This window comes from Candoia aspera, chromosome 2 (assembly GCF_035149785.1).
Source record: "Candoia aspera isolate rCanAsp1 chromosome 2, rCanAsp1.hap2, whole genome shotgun sequence".
NCBI lineage: Eukaryota > Metazoa > Chordata > Lepidosauria > Squamata > Boidae > Candoia > Candoia aspera.
The window spans coordinates 74,952,051-74,967,174 of NC_086154.1; the positions used below are offsets into that span (position 1 = coordinate 74,952,051).

General features: G+C 41.8%; 1 protein-coding gene across 1 annotated transcript in view; it reads left to right on the forward strand.

Annotated features, from left to right (window-relative positions):
- Positions 1-7,279: 7,279 nt before the first annotated feature.
- Positions 7,280-15,124, forward strand: part of RASGEF1C (RasGEF domain family member 1C) — a 111,143-nt gene continuing 103,298 nt past the window's right edge. Inside the window, exon 1 of the mRNA XM_063292256.1 lies at positions 7,280-7,357. The gene's annotated coding sequence lies outside the window, so the exon portion shown is untranslated. The remainder of the gene's footprint in view (positions 7,358-15,124) is intronic.

The window sequence follows — 15,124 nt, forward strand, 5'->3', positions numbered from 1 at the left end:
TATAAGAACATGTATTCCAATTACTTTATCTATGGGATGTATCTAGGCAAATATCTCTGTAGCACTCAGTAAGAACATTCAGGCATAAGAACCAAGAGATACATCTGAGTATCTTACAATACTCTCTGGACCAGGAGCTGGCAGACTTTTTTCTCTGAAGAGCAAGATCCCACCTCTCCTCTGCCTTCGTGGCACAGCTGGCAGGTCTGTAGGCCAAGCTGACACACGATATACTAGCACAATATAATAAGGCATCATGTTGCTTATAATTTAACATCATGTGTGAACCTAGTTACTATGGTTTGTAAAACATGATTAATAGCTAAGCACAATGTGTGAGCCCAGCTAGTGGTGGTTTATTCACAAAACCATGTTTAAGAAACCATAGCTTACATTGTGCATATACTGCCAGATGCAGGCATCACATATCTCACTAAGCTATGATTTGCTTACTAAATAAACCATGCTTAGTTAGGTTCACATCACACAGTATAAATGAGTAGACCACACTCTAAAGAGCTAAAGAGTATGTATTTCATCAGTCATTGCTTTAATACTCCATTTAAGAATTTGCAACTCTTTTTAATGCTTTTTATTTTCTTTATAGTTCCTGGTCTAGGTATGTTCTGTACAGCCAGAGAACTAAAGCCCCATTCTGTATTATAATGTTCAAATTCCACAAATCATAATCATAAAATTCCAGTCTGTGCTGATAAACAGATTCTTTCCACAGAAACTTTGGGCTGGAGAGTAAAATTCTAGGCAATAGAAGTCTTCTGAACTATGGTCTGGAATTTCTTGTAAATATCCCAACTAAAGACTTTTTGTTGAACAGTCCAAGAAGTGCTGGTTATTTCATCGTTCTCAAGTGCGCCTTTGTTCAAATCTAGAGGGAAAAAAATAGAAATGGCCTCATGAAGACAAGAACTCATCCTAAATAAGGGACCTTAGCAGCAAAGTTAAAATATGGCCTGCAGCTAAAACAGTACAGTAACTAATCACATTGAGACTTTGTCACTGTAACAGCCATCATCAATTTCTGCTTTTATTTATAATGGGATGCCAATGATATTCATCACTTCCCACCTGATGTCTTCTACGTGGGTTGGACTACAGCTTTTATCATCCAATGACATTTCTAGTTTAGTACATCTGGAGAGGTGAAGGTGGGGGAAGACTGCATTAGTTTATGCCAGCAAGGTAGTTAGAACTTCACAACTATAGCTAAAAATAGCATTCATGGGCACTTTTTCTTTTACCATCCAGCCTATCCCCCTCCTGCTCTGCCTTTCAAAGCAAATTGTACTGTATGGTTTTTCTAACAGTGCTTTAGTTATATCATCATCTTCATTTCCATATGAATGCTTTCCTCCATCTGAATCGCTTTACCATTTGCCATGCAGTGCAATAACATATTTCCCTTTTTCCTTTAAGAAAAGGGTTACCATTAGCACAATAACGAAATAGATGCTGTGACATAAAGGTTTGATGCTTCCCTCCGCAACAGTTTGCCTTTCATTCACCAGCTTGCTGGAGTATTTGTCTTAAGACTTCCATGTTTTCCTTCCTGTGATCCATCCCAGCCCTCTATCAACCCAGTGCTGGGTTCCAGTACGGAAGTGCATCTCTCAAGCAAATGCAAAATGTTGCTTCATCTGCTTCTTCTTGTGCTGGAAAATGGCAGAAGACCAACTACAGCATGTGATGTTGGGATGCTGATATTCATGGCAGGCAACATTGGCAGACAAGGACCACATTTAACTTGTTTGAAGGGCCAGGGCTACTGGGAGTATGATCATGATGTAAACTGGATGGAGCCATATCATGTAAGTAGTGTTGCAATTATCAGGGGTCAACTCAGCATTGTCTCACGAGCATAATAAGAGGGCCTGTCTGGTAGGCGTGTCTCTAATGTGCTTGTGGGAAGTCACATGGGTCACCTGATTTCCTCCTCCTTGAGTCCGGGAGACACACAGTCTCCATCTTTACCCCATGGGCAGACACGCAGGCAGAAGGACTGCATAATGCAGGCCTCGTCCTCTAACATCTCGCGCACAGACTTTCTATTCCACATAGAAAGTGTCTACAAAGAAACAGTGATGATTAAGTGCTTTCTACTATGAATCTACGTGTATCCAGATCTACTGAATAAAAGTAAGCTATCTCGATTTTTCTTCATCTAACTACAGTGTGAAGACTGAATTTATTTCTGAACGTAATTAAGCTTAATGTGCAAGTTCCTTTTTGGTCCACGTTTCTACTCTGCAAGATGGCTGTTAGCTGCTTGGAGTTTTTTTATTAACTTTTAAAAACTCCATCAAGTAGAAGGGCCCAAGATGTTCTGGTTTAGTAGGGGTGCTGTTTTAAAAACTGTATTTCATCTATTTTAAAGCTGACTCTACAGTTTTTATGCCGTTTCTGTCTCAAAATAATGAGAATCCATATTGATCTTTAGCAAGTATAGTCAGGGTATATCAGAGTGGCTGGGGTCATATTTAGCCTTAGAGACTCAGATTGACCATATCTCCAGTAAGGGGTCCTCTGTACAGCAAAGAAGTAATAAAGAGAAGAAGTCACAAAACTAGCAAGGGAATAGAGGAAGCCAAGTGAAAAGAGAATCTAGACAGCTGATAATATTCAAGAGAATTACCTAGTTGTATCCATGTAGTCTTCAAAAATTGAGATTGAATTTTCCCTGATTAACTGAAGGTAGTTGTTCCTTTTTCAGTTATACACACAACGGGGGATATATATATACTGTTTTAGTAAGACAGCTCTCTGGATGAATCACATTACCATTTATAACTAAGTTAATGTCACATGCATACAGTATAAGAGTTGGCAGGCAGTAAAAATAAAATTCTCCAGCTATGAATTTGTTGTGTCAAAACCCTTGATGGTGAACCATGAAGCAGTTCACAGTTTGATAGCTGCATTGCAATTAGCACCTCCTGTATCACAAGAGTGAGAACTCGCTTTATTTTTCCTCTGAATAGCTGTTTCCTCTCCTGACAGTACCGAACATGGCAGCTTCCCCACTTGAATCCTTACCATTTTGTTTGGAGGGAGAAGGCAAAACCTTTCTGCCCAGTAGACAGCGAAATAAAATGATGCTTGTGTCCTATGGGTATCCAAAGAACAGGTCAGTCCAAGCCTGCAGTATTTGTAGAAACAGCTTGAAAAGTGCATGCTCTTCTGTAGGGTTAGGTGAGAAGGCAGCAATGTTGAGAAACGGGAAGCATAAGCGGGTGCTTCCGATTCTTTGGATTCAGAAGGTGCTAATGGCAATGCAAAAATTAAAGAGTAAAGCAGCATGGATGCCATGTATGTCTGAATCCAGAGACTTATGATGCCCAGTTCATGTGCAACAGCACACTTTCAAGTGCTGGCTGGCACCATACAGCTCTTTAACTTTCAGTATGAAGTGCAAACAATATTGTTTTGCGCTGGTATGGAGGAAAACAGCTGGTGGGAGAAGCTGATCTCTTTAGCTTCCTATGTAAGAGTATCTCATTTGCTGCATGGATTAACCACTGTACAGATTTATTTTCCACCACTTATTGCTTGTATAAGATTAGTTAGAATAATCTAACCTAAACCTTTTAAATATGTTGCTTCTGTCCCCATTGTAACTGTCAGTATTAAGTCCAGCAGCCTGGCTTTAAAATGAAAAGCTTCGCCTGCACCAACAGCAGCTTTTTAGCCGAATGGGGTAAACTATGAATCCTGTTTGTTGTGGATTTCCTCCAGTTTGGTCTTAATGTATTTTATTTCTTTGCTACAGTTGCTTTACCATACATTCCCCATGAGGCAATGAGATTGTCATGTGGTTTTTAAGTAACTATATTAATCTGATAGGTATTAGACTTAAAGCAAAACATATAAAAACCACCAGAGAGCATCTCTCCAACAACTTGCAGGTGGGAATAGACCCACTTTATATGGCAGCCATGGCAAGCTCAGTGAGTGAAGAAGGAATGCCAGATCATTGTGCTTCTAAATCTAAAGCAATCTGCAAGGGTGATTATTTCCAATTCAACCAGGGTTAGAGATAGTGATTAATAAATTAGATCATGGATCTTAAAAACCAGGATATATACCCATCCTTAAATAAAGGGAATGTAATATACCGCAATTGATTTTAAGGTGGTAATTTATAACAGTATGTTTTCCATACATTCCACCTCCATCAACTCCACCTTAGTTGTTAGCTTCACTCAGAATCAGAATGAGCCAAACACCTTAGCTATTTTCCTAAGAAAAATACTCTACCCTCTTAATAGTTGTGCTTGTCCTTTTTGATAGCGTGCATTTTGAGGTGGGACAATCAGATCTATTCTGGGGGCGCTAATTGTAGTGCCACAATGATCCTGTTGCATTTGATGTTGTTGGTATGTTTAACAGAGGAGTTCTTGTGATGTTCTTCTTCCTTAACATTCCACCATAAAATAAATGGCTGATTCATGCCCTAAACCAATTGCTAGGTATCTTTTTCTACTTCTTTTCACAGTGTTCCACTATATTTTAATTACTAAATAGGATAGAAATATAAGCCATCTGCAGCTTCACAGCACCAACAACAGTCTATACAAATCCTTCTATTTAATGGTCTTTAGAATGTTTGTTGTTGTTTATTCGTTTAGTCGCTTCCGACTCTTCGTGACTTCATGGACCAGCCCACGCCAGAGCTTCCTGTCAGTCAACACCCCCAGCTCCCCCAGGGACGAGTCCGTCACCTCTAGAATATCATCCATCCACCTTGCCCTTGGTCGGCCCCTCTTCCTTTTGCCTTCCACTCTCCCTAGCATCAGCATCTTCTCCAGGGTGTCCTGTCTTCTCATGATGTGGCCGAAGTATTTCAGTTTTGCCTTTAATATCGTTCCCGCAAGTGAGCAGTCTGGCTTTATTTCCTGGAGGATTGCCTGGTTTGATCTTCTTGCAGTCCAAGGCACTCTCAGAATTTTCCTCCAACACCACAGTTCCAAAGCATCAATCTTCCTTCTCTCAGCCTTCCTTATGGTCCAGCTCTCACAGCCATATCTCACTACGGGGAACACCATTGCTTTAACTATGCAGACCTTTGTTGTCAGTGTGATGTCTCTGCTCTTAACTATTTTATTGAGATTTATCATTGCTCTTCTCCCAAGGATTAAGCGTCTTCTGATTTCCTGACTGCAGTCAGCATCTGCAGTAATCTTCGCACCTAGAAATACAAAGTCTTTCACTGCTTCTACATTTTCTCCCTCTATTTGCCAAGCTGGTTGCCATAATCTTGGTTTTTTTGAGGTTTCGCTGCAAGCCAGCTTTTGCACTTTCTTCTTTCACCTTCATCATAAGGCTCCTCAGTTCCTCTTCGCTTTCAGCCATCAAAGTGGTATCGTCTGCATAACTGAGATTGTTAATGTTTCTTCCAGCGATTTTAACTCCAGCCTTGGATTCCTCAAGCCCAGCATGTCGCATGATGCGTTCTGCATACAAATGTTAGAATGACCTTTAGAATGTTAGAATGACCTTATTCAGGTCACTTGTTCCCAAACCTTCACATAATGTTTTGGATCCACAGAACAGGGTCAATCTTCTCCCCCTCTCTCAGATGCCAATCCCTCATCCTTCCTCATGTCTATGTAAATGTATTTTACAGTGGTGCTAATTCAAACTGCCTCCAGGCTATTCTAGAAGCCAACCCCCTAACTATGCTTTTAAATCATAGTCCGAAGGTAAAACACAGTTCAAACTTTCACTTTGGACATTGAAACAGCATCTGACAAGGCTAACCAGTAAACATGATTGTATGCCATCAAGTTTCTTTCTTTTTACTCCAAGCAATCACATATATAGTGTCTCTCCATGATGATCTGTCCCTAACCTGGTCTCCCACCAATGTACTCATTGCCCCTGTAATCAAGTCCATCCACCTTGCTGCTGGTTGTCCTCCTCTTCTTTCCTTCCAACTCTCTTAGCATTAGAGCTTCTCCAGAGAGCTCAGTCTTTGCATAATGGATAGGATAATTTGAGCCTGGTTATTTGTGTCTCCAGTGAGGCTTGATTTGCTCCATGATCCACTGGTTGGTTTGGGGTTTTTTTTGCTGTTCACATGAAGAAGGAATCAATTTGAAAGACAGGAAGAGGGAGGGCTCAATCTTTCTAGTCATGATTTGAAGAGTTATTAATTTGTCTAAATCAAGTAAGGGTTTCTCCTTCACACAACAGCTCCCACAGCTTTTAAATGTTGAGGTTTTATTGTAAGAAGCTGGCAGTACCATCAACAACTACTGATAAGGATTTCAGTGTAATGGGACCCAAGTAATCCATAAAGATTGCATCACACCATCCTGCAATTCATTATATTTTTCTCCTCTTTCAATTTATAAAATCCTTATTCAACTATGATTCAAGTTACATCATTAAAAGTAATCCCTTAAGCCTACGACCCATAGGGTTCTCATTGGCACGTTTCGGGAGTAGATGGCCAGGCCTTGCTCCCTAGTCTGTTGTCTGGAAGCTCTGCTGAAACCTGTCCACCAGGGGTGACCCTTCTGGTAGTAGAACTACCTGTGGCATCGCTTCCAGCATCATAACAACACACAAGCCACCACAGTACGACAAGCGATGCTGCTAATTTGCTACTACAGATAAGGAGCTCTGAATCTGGTAGAACCTGGTGGAGTTTCACGCAATAAATAAATGCGCATAGTTCGCTCACTTTAGACCATTATCTACTGAAGTACGCGCAATCAGGAAGCTGCCTTGGGCGACAACGTTCTCTCTGCCTTTCCGTACGTTCCGCTCAGGAGGCAGAACTGCGGAGCGAAATGGTTTGCGCGTAGGAGACGCGATTTGGGCATTGCCGGCGCCGCTTCCCCACAGCTCGGGAAGGAAAGGGAACGGGGCCCAGGCGCCCTTCCTTTGCGTTGGCTGCACCTGCCCATCCTGCTTGCCGCGCTCTCTGCTTATTGGCTGTCCGCGGCTGCGGGGGTCCGCCTCACCACGTGCCTCCGAAAGAGCACCAAGCCCGGCTTTACTGAGCCGCGTAGCGCTGGAGAGGCGGGAGGCACCCTCCTCGCGGCCCTTTCCGCGCGCGGCGGCCAGGCGGCGCTGCACGCCTCCTCCGCCCAGCGCTCAGCTTGGAGGTGCGGCACGCGTGTTGGCCGCGACAGCCCCTTGCAGCGGGAGCGGCGGCGCCGTGGAAGTGGATGGCTTAGCGTCGGGCAAAGCGGGCTGAGCTTCTGGGCACCTGGCAGGCGAAGGAGGGATCTGGCCGTGGTTGCGAGGAGCCGAGCTTGGAGGCTTGAAACCTGCTCGGGGACTCCCTCTGGATCTCGATGGCGCTGAACGGAACGAGGAGCGCGTAGCGGTGGTGAGTCGCGGCACCTTCCCTCGCCGTTGACCTCTTCCAGGTGGCTGGTGGACGGACGGTGCCCGCTGCCTGCAATTTCGAGGCGGGCGCGCGTCCACCTCCCTTCCACTCTTGTGCGCATCACTTACGTAGCGGGTACGAACGTTGCCGAGCATCTGTGAAGGTGTCCCTTCACTTTTCGCCCCCGCCTCTTCCCTCGTTTGTTGGTGAAGGCTCTTTTCTGAGCAAAGACTGTTGCGTTGGCCTCGCGTTTAGTGGTGGGGAGGCCACCTGTGCGGGCGGGGGGCCGCGGCAGGCACGCGCGGATCGCCCTGTCCTGCCTGGCGTCTCTAGGGAGGCACCTTGCAGCGACAGCCCCTGGGTTGGGCGTGCGGTTTCCGAACGTTTGGTCGTGCTTGAAGGGGACTACTTAGGTCCCTGCCTACACGTGTGTGTGTATCTGTGCTGCACACACATACTCCTCGGGCAAGGACAAGCCCTTGGCAGCCAGTCCCAAACCGTGGGTCCTTCAGACTTTTGCGATTAGTGAGGAGAAACTTTTAATTCAGTAACGCACTTCCTTATTGATTGCTGGTGGCGTCTGAGCTGGAACAGAAAAAGCCAGCCGGTGAGGCTTGTTTATATCTGTAGGCGAGATTGGGCTCCCTGGGAGACATCCGAGATGAATGAGGCTGACCTCCTGTGTGTTCTCCGGGAAGGGTGATCGGAGCCCCTTCTGAACTGCCTGAGACTGGAAATCTGTAATGCCTATTGAACCGCGTTTAATGGAAGAGGGAGGCAATCAGCTTCAAAGCTGCTGAACTAGAGTAACTGTTCTTACTACTGGGTAGAATGAAAAAGGAGAACATACTCTTTCCTGCGCCCTGTAAGAGTTACCCTTTGTTTGGAAATACTGGCTTTTAACACAACGCACACATATTTTTTGAAAATGCAATTCGCAGAGATGTCACTCACCCCCATCTTTCCACAATGTTCTGTGGCCAAACAAGCATGTGAGTCCTTGGCATATTTACTTGGAAGTCATATCCCTGGTATATGCTGTTGTTTGCTTCCAACTACTTTAGGTTCATTTGTTAGTTTACCTCTGCTTACCTGTACCTTTACCATTCCCTAGTTCTTTAATACATGTTTAGAACTCTGATTCTAACCATGTTATGCAGAAATATGCCCTGTGGGGTTGCAGGGACTCCTCCATGTCATGTGTCCAAAGGCAAGGGTATGAGGTATGCAAATCAAAGAGTTTAATAAGAAGTACACACCTTAAGTGGAATTTAAGGTGTAATTCTCCATATTTCTTAGGGATTAATTTTTTACAAGACACAGTAGGTCTTAATTCCAGGTGTACAGTGCATTGAGCTGCAGTGACAATTGATAGTATGATAGTTCCTTTTTGGCTCACGTATGGGAAACCTAATCATGCTTCAGCTTCAAAGAAGATCATCTTGCAGCTTTCTATTGTTAAAATATATCATTATTTTTGCTTAGATAATGGTTACAGAGTATAATTCATCTTTGACAAACTTGTTTAAAATAAATCATATCATGTACCATCTCAGTTCATGCATAATTTTACAGGAAAAAAAAAGAGAAAAGAAACTTACTTCGTGTTGAATCAGAAACTGAGTCTCAGTGTTGTTGAGCAAGTGTTGTTTATCTAGCTTGAGCTAGGTAAGAACTAATTCATACAATAAATGGATAAAATAAATTATTAGATAAGAACTAATCCATACAATAAAATATTAGTGACTTTTAAAAAAAAATCACTTTAAAAATAGAATATAGGCTGGTCGTAATTATAATTCTGAGATTATAATCTCAATATGTTTTATTGTTATTTAATTTACTTGGTATGGTGTGAATCTGTGTTTTCTATTCAGTTAGGAATCAACTTTATCATAGGAGAACATCTGCAGTTATAATAACAAAGCTACAAAGGACCAACTGTTGTGTATTTCAAACTGGTGATTAGTTTTAATTCTATGCTTTGAAAATAAATGAGTGCAGCAGTATCCTATTACATATTTGTGAAGAAACTGAAGTACTCTGATCAACTGTTTTGATTAGCTTCTTCTCATTCCTTATTGTTTGTGGGATTAAAAATTCTCAACCTGAGCCTGATCATTGCATGGATGCAGATGAGTAGCTTTCCTGCAGTACTGAAATGATTTGCCATTGCCTTCTTCTAGCATTCTTTGATTTTCTAGTCTAGTTTACGGTCTTGGTATTCCATAGTGATCTCTCATCCCAATACTAACCAGCCTGCTTAGCTTTGAAGTCCAAATAAGATCAGCCAGATGCTGCCACCTGAGTCACTGCGTGTATTTATTGTAAAGGCAGGAGACACCAAGCAGTGTATTTCAGAGAGACTATTTACCTTACTTAAGCACTGTGTGCTTGCCTTGCTAAATAGAAATATTAATAGTTAAAAGTGGTGAGAAGTTTGTTCATAATTTATACATTTTAGATGCTTTAGGCCACGCTCTTCTTTTAATGTGCTTGAAGTAACATCGTTAGAGTCCTTCATACAAAATGCATATGAAATTTTAGAATACAGTGAACAGTTTTACGGTTTCCAGGAGCAATAGGTCAACCTAAATCATTCTCCAGCTGGAAAAAATATATAGTGTCCATAGATGAGGGGTAGGCAATATGCTGCCTTGCAGTTGTTTTGGATTTCCATTCCCATCAACCTCATAGCATAGTCAGTTGCATAGAATTATGAAAGTTGCAATGCAAACTGTCTAGAAGACAATGATTATACATCCTTACTGTGTTTATTGATTTATTGATTTCAGTATGTGTTTGACATAAAAATGGCTTCTGGAGAGAGAGCCATGTGAGTCCTGGGCTTCATAGGTTGAGTCTGCAGCTAAGTAATTTTACACCCTAGACCTAGTGGCCTTTTGGAGTCTCCTTCTTCAGGCATTAACTAAAAAATGGCTTGCAAATCATTTTAGAAAAAGAAATACTAGACGTGTGTAGTTCTGCATTTGACTGAAGAAATGCCATTTTTGCACATGCTTTGGAAACTTGCATTAAAAAAGGGAGTTCTTACTTCATATCTATAACGAAAGGCAGCTCAGTGTAGAAATAATAGTCTGTAGCTAACATACTGGAAGACAGTGACAAAGATTGTACAGCATGCTTCAGTCTCCATTTTGGAACTTTGGCTAAAAAAAAGTCTACAGCTTTTCCGGCACTGCTACTACTAATTTATTTACTTCATCAAATTTCTAAGGTCCCCTGATCCCTTAATGACTCTGGATGTTGTACAATGTTAAAAACAAATTCAGAACAATATAACAGATTTAAAAATGACAAACATCCAGAAAGTGCTATAAAACACATGACTGCTTGATACAAACAATTCCTGTAAGAAGCCTGCCACATACCCTGCCTATCCCAAGGTCTGGAGAGAAAGCCAGGTCTTTAGGGTTCTTTTAAGTGAGGTTGGGGGGGCAGACAAATCTCTCGATGGGAGGTGGTTGCCAAGGGCAGGCACTAGAATAGAGAAGGATTTCTGGGTCCCATCAGATGACATTGCCTAATCAATGGGACCTAAAGCTTGCTAACTCTGTCTGCTTGTACAGGATGGCGAGACCATGCCAGCCAAACCATGTACCCTGAAAGGTTTTATTGGTAATAACCAGCACCTTGAATTGCACCTGGAAGCCAATGGGTAACCAGTGCTGTTCACAGAGCAGAGGTATTATGTGAGCACATTGTGGCATGCCCCTAACTGCTTGTGCTGCTGCATTCTAGACCACTTGCAACTTCTGAGTGACCTTCAAAGCAGCCCCATTGCAGTACTTCATTCATGAGGTGACCAAGGTGTGAGTGACTGTCCAAAGACCCTCCCAATCCAGGAATGGTTGCACTTGGTACACAAGTTGAATCTGTGCAAAGATTTTCTTGGCCACAGTTACCTTCTCCCTGAGCAGTAGCTGCGAGTTCAGGAAAACCCAGAAATTGTGCACCAGTCCCAAAGGGAGAAGTTCAGCTCTATTCAGGACTAAAGAATCTCTGGGACTAGGACTGAGTAGTCCAAATATCCCTCAGATTGAGCCTGAGTCTGTTCCTTCCCATCCAGACCCTCACAGCCTCAGACACTGGGACAGGACTTTGACAGCATCATTTGGTTGGTTTGAGGTCGAGATACACAACTGAGTATCAGTATACTTGGCCCCATATTAATGGATGACCTCACCTAGTGCCTCATGTGGATGTCAAACAGGAAAGGCAAGAGTATTGAGACTTGTGACATCAAGGCCTCAGGGTCGATCTCTCCCCCCCCCCAGCACCAAATAGAACTGACCACAGAAAAAGGAGGAGCAGCACTGCAACACCGTGCCCCCATTTCTAATTCTTGTAGTCAGTCTGGAAGGCTGCTATGATAGATTTGAACCCTGCTGAGAGGTAAAGGAGAACCAGAACGATTGCACCACCCATGTCCTGGCTCCTCCAGAGATCATTGCCAAACATTATCAATGTGGTCTCCATTCTGTGCACTGGATTGAAATCCAACTGAAGAGGGTCTCGATAATCAATTTCTTCCAGGGCTCCCTAGAGCTGTAATCTGCCCCCCCTCTCAACAACCTTCCCTAACAAGGGAAGATTGGAGATTGGATGAAAATTATCCAGGGTGGGTGGGTCCAGAAATGACTCCTTGAGGACAGTGGTGATGTTCAAGCTTGGCACCTATTAATTAAAATGGGCCTATTAATGGGGATTATAAAACAACCACATTTTACTTTCCCAAGTAATTTTTTCATAATGATTTATTGTTGAAAAGATTGAGTTGGGTAGAATCAGATTCAAAAGTAATTAACTAAAGAGTTTTTTTTAAGAGGCCCTTAGGCATAATTAAGCAAAATTACTTAAGGTTTGGGGCAATTTCCACTGAGTGTTTTTCATTTGTAAGTTATTTATTAGTTTAGTTTGGTATTTTTTGCGTGATTTATAATGTTTATAGAACTGTTTTATGATTAAGCTTTTTTCTGCTGCCCATTAATTTTATTTTTATTTCATATCATTGTGAAGTTATAGTTCAAAGCCAGTTTTCTTTATGTACTGTTAATATTGATCTGATAGGGAACATTCGTTCACCAAGTAAGATTGCTTTGATAGGAAAGCATAATTACCCTTTGGGACTTATTAATAGGAAGTGCTGGCTAAGAAGAATGCATCTGATTCTGTAAATACTTTCCTCAGTACCATACGTGACAAATAAGTTGCTGTGTTTAACCACTGTTGCACAGAATACATGAATGTGCTCTTAAGGCCTTAAGGTGCTGGAAAACAGCATTTGGAGCAAAGCTTTGTACCAGCCTAAAAAAGAATAAAACTTCCCCATAATTACTTTAGCTCTTAAACTAAAGGCAATCTAGGAGCATAGTATATGAGTGAAAATGCTAAGGTAATTATTGCCACATAATATCTCCAAATGATTAACAAGCAAGCCAAATTAATTGCAGAGGAGCAATTCCTAATAGATGTTTGCAGGCTACCACTGGTTTATAGTGTAATGTAATCAGTCAGCACACAATAACCCTAAAGAAGTATGTATAGAGGTAGTTTAGCAGGGGCCTTTCTTGAGGATCCAATGTTTCCCAAACTGACCCAAAGGGATAGTGTAATTAAGAGCATTTTGTCACCCACGCTGGGAAAGAGAACAATGCCAGATTTGTGCTTCAATCTCAGGACTGTCACACTGCTGTGACTGCCTAGCTGAAGATACAAGAGCATACTTTAGAGAAGATCTAACGATGGCAAAGTTCCACTGACTCTTTCACTCTTTCTAATCTTTTTGGCTCTTAGCTGAGGAGTGTTTGAATTGCTTAAGTATTGCTCAATTAATATTTGTTTTTCCTGGGGACTATCCCTGATCCAAGATACATTTTTTCATTGATGGATGACTTCTGCTCTAGGTAATCTTCCTTCCAGCATTTGCAGGTCTCAGCTTAGTCAGAATATGAAGTCACACCAAGAACTAAAAGGAAATATTAGAGAGTTGGAGAGTTCTTTGAAGGTTTTGACCACATCTGTTTGTGTTTCCAAAGGCAAGCTACTCACCACTTCACACTCTGCAATCAAGCGCATATGGCTTTACCTCCAAAATTAAGAGCAGCCCTCAGTAGTGGTGGGGGGAGATTGTGTCAAAAGAAAGCTCATAGATATTGCTGGAATTTTCATCTCTTCCAAGAGATGTCAGTCTATCAAAATCCAATCTGCTGAGTGATTTTGCACTAATGGCAGCCATGTGGGATGTGGATTGAAAAGCAATCCATTTGTTGAGCAGCTTTCACATATTACAACCATGATGGAGAGCAGCTTCTGTGCAGAACCTTTCAAGTGGCTTCCCATGTGACAGAGGGTGTAGGATAGCTGCCTCCAAAGAACACAAAATGAAGTAAGTTCTTATTTAAAGGCTTTTCAAGTGGTTTCCCAAGTGGTAGCTGTAACTGAAGAATACGTGGTGACCCACAGGACGTGAGCAAGCCAGATCAGTTATTTTTCTGTTACAGCAAAATTTAAAGTTGCTTTGTGCAGTTCACAACCATCCAACATAAACAGACTCTCCAGTTGTCCTACCAAGCTTCTCCTTGGCTGGCACCATTTTACATCAGGATATTTTTATGTAACTTAATCATGCAACACTGGGAGTATCAGTTCTTGTTCTGAACAATGGGAGTAACTCTTACTTAACTCTCAGAGGTAATGTGAGACCTAATTACTTTTGTCATTTTTTTGTAGATGAAAGGCAGTCCATGTTAATTAGGAAAGTATTTCCTGATGTGTACAGAGGTAGTATGAAACATCTTATTAAAAACCGCATGTGTTAAAACTATTGGGAACTTTTGCTTCCTTCATCTGAAGATTTCTGCTTTCATCCTGACAATTGCTAGGAGCTCTGGCTTTAATCGATTTTGATGTAATTGCCTGTAGATTGAACTTCATGCGTAGAAGCTTTGTTGCTCCTGCAGAATCTGAGTATACAAAATATGGTGAAGTTAATACAATTGTGCCATATTGCAGATAATTCCTTGGGAAATGCCTTATGGAGAGAGATTGTTGCCAAGCAGCTAGAGCCTATGTCAAGGCTATAAATATTGGAATAAATAAATAATGGGACTGCATGTCTGTAGAAGAATACAGAACAGGCTTATAATTGAATGGAAACAGAAAGGCTCAAGTACAGCATTAGTAACAGTCACACTCTAGTGTGACAATGTCTACTTGCACTTCTACGTTTTGCTTATTAATTATTGGTTTTTGTATTCTTTTTTATTTTGTAGAAAGGGCCATAATACTAGAAGGCTGCATATGTGCAGTAATAGGGATGGGTTTGGGAACCAATGATGCAGAACAACTTTATGGCCATGAAGGGTTGGATCAAATGGATATGCAGCCAGCCATATCTTCTCTCTGATCCCATGCTACCCTGAGGTGCTTCATTTTATTCTTGAGGAAAGCATGTGAGACGAGTAGGTACTATACCATGCAGACGTTGCTGCCTGAACAAGGAGAACATTTTTGGTCAGGCTGGATCAAAGGTAGTTGACACATGACACCCTTTGCAAGCAACATGTTGTCTAGCACATATCATAATACTGAGCCAAGAGTTGGTAGGCAAGTTATATTCTTTCAAATTTCTGACATTTAGCTCATGTCTTTTCTGACTCAGATGTTGCCTTTTCTCCCTGGGTTTGTTTAATTTTATTTCAGCACATTCCCAGCTGTATATAAATAGAGATTGGTTAACATTTA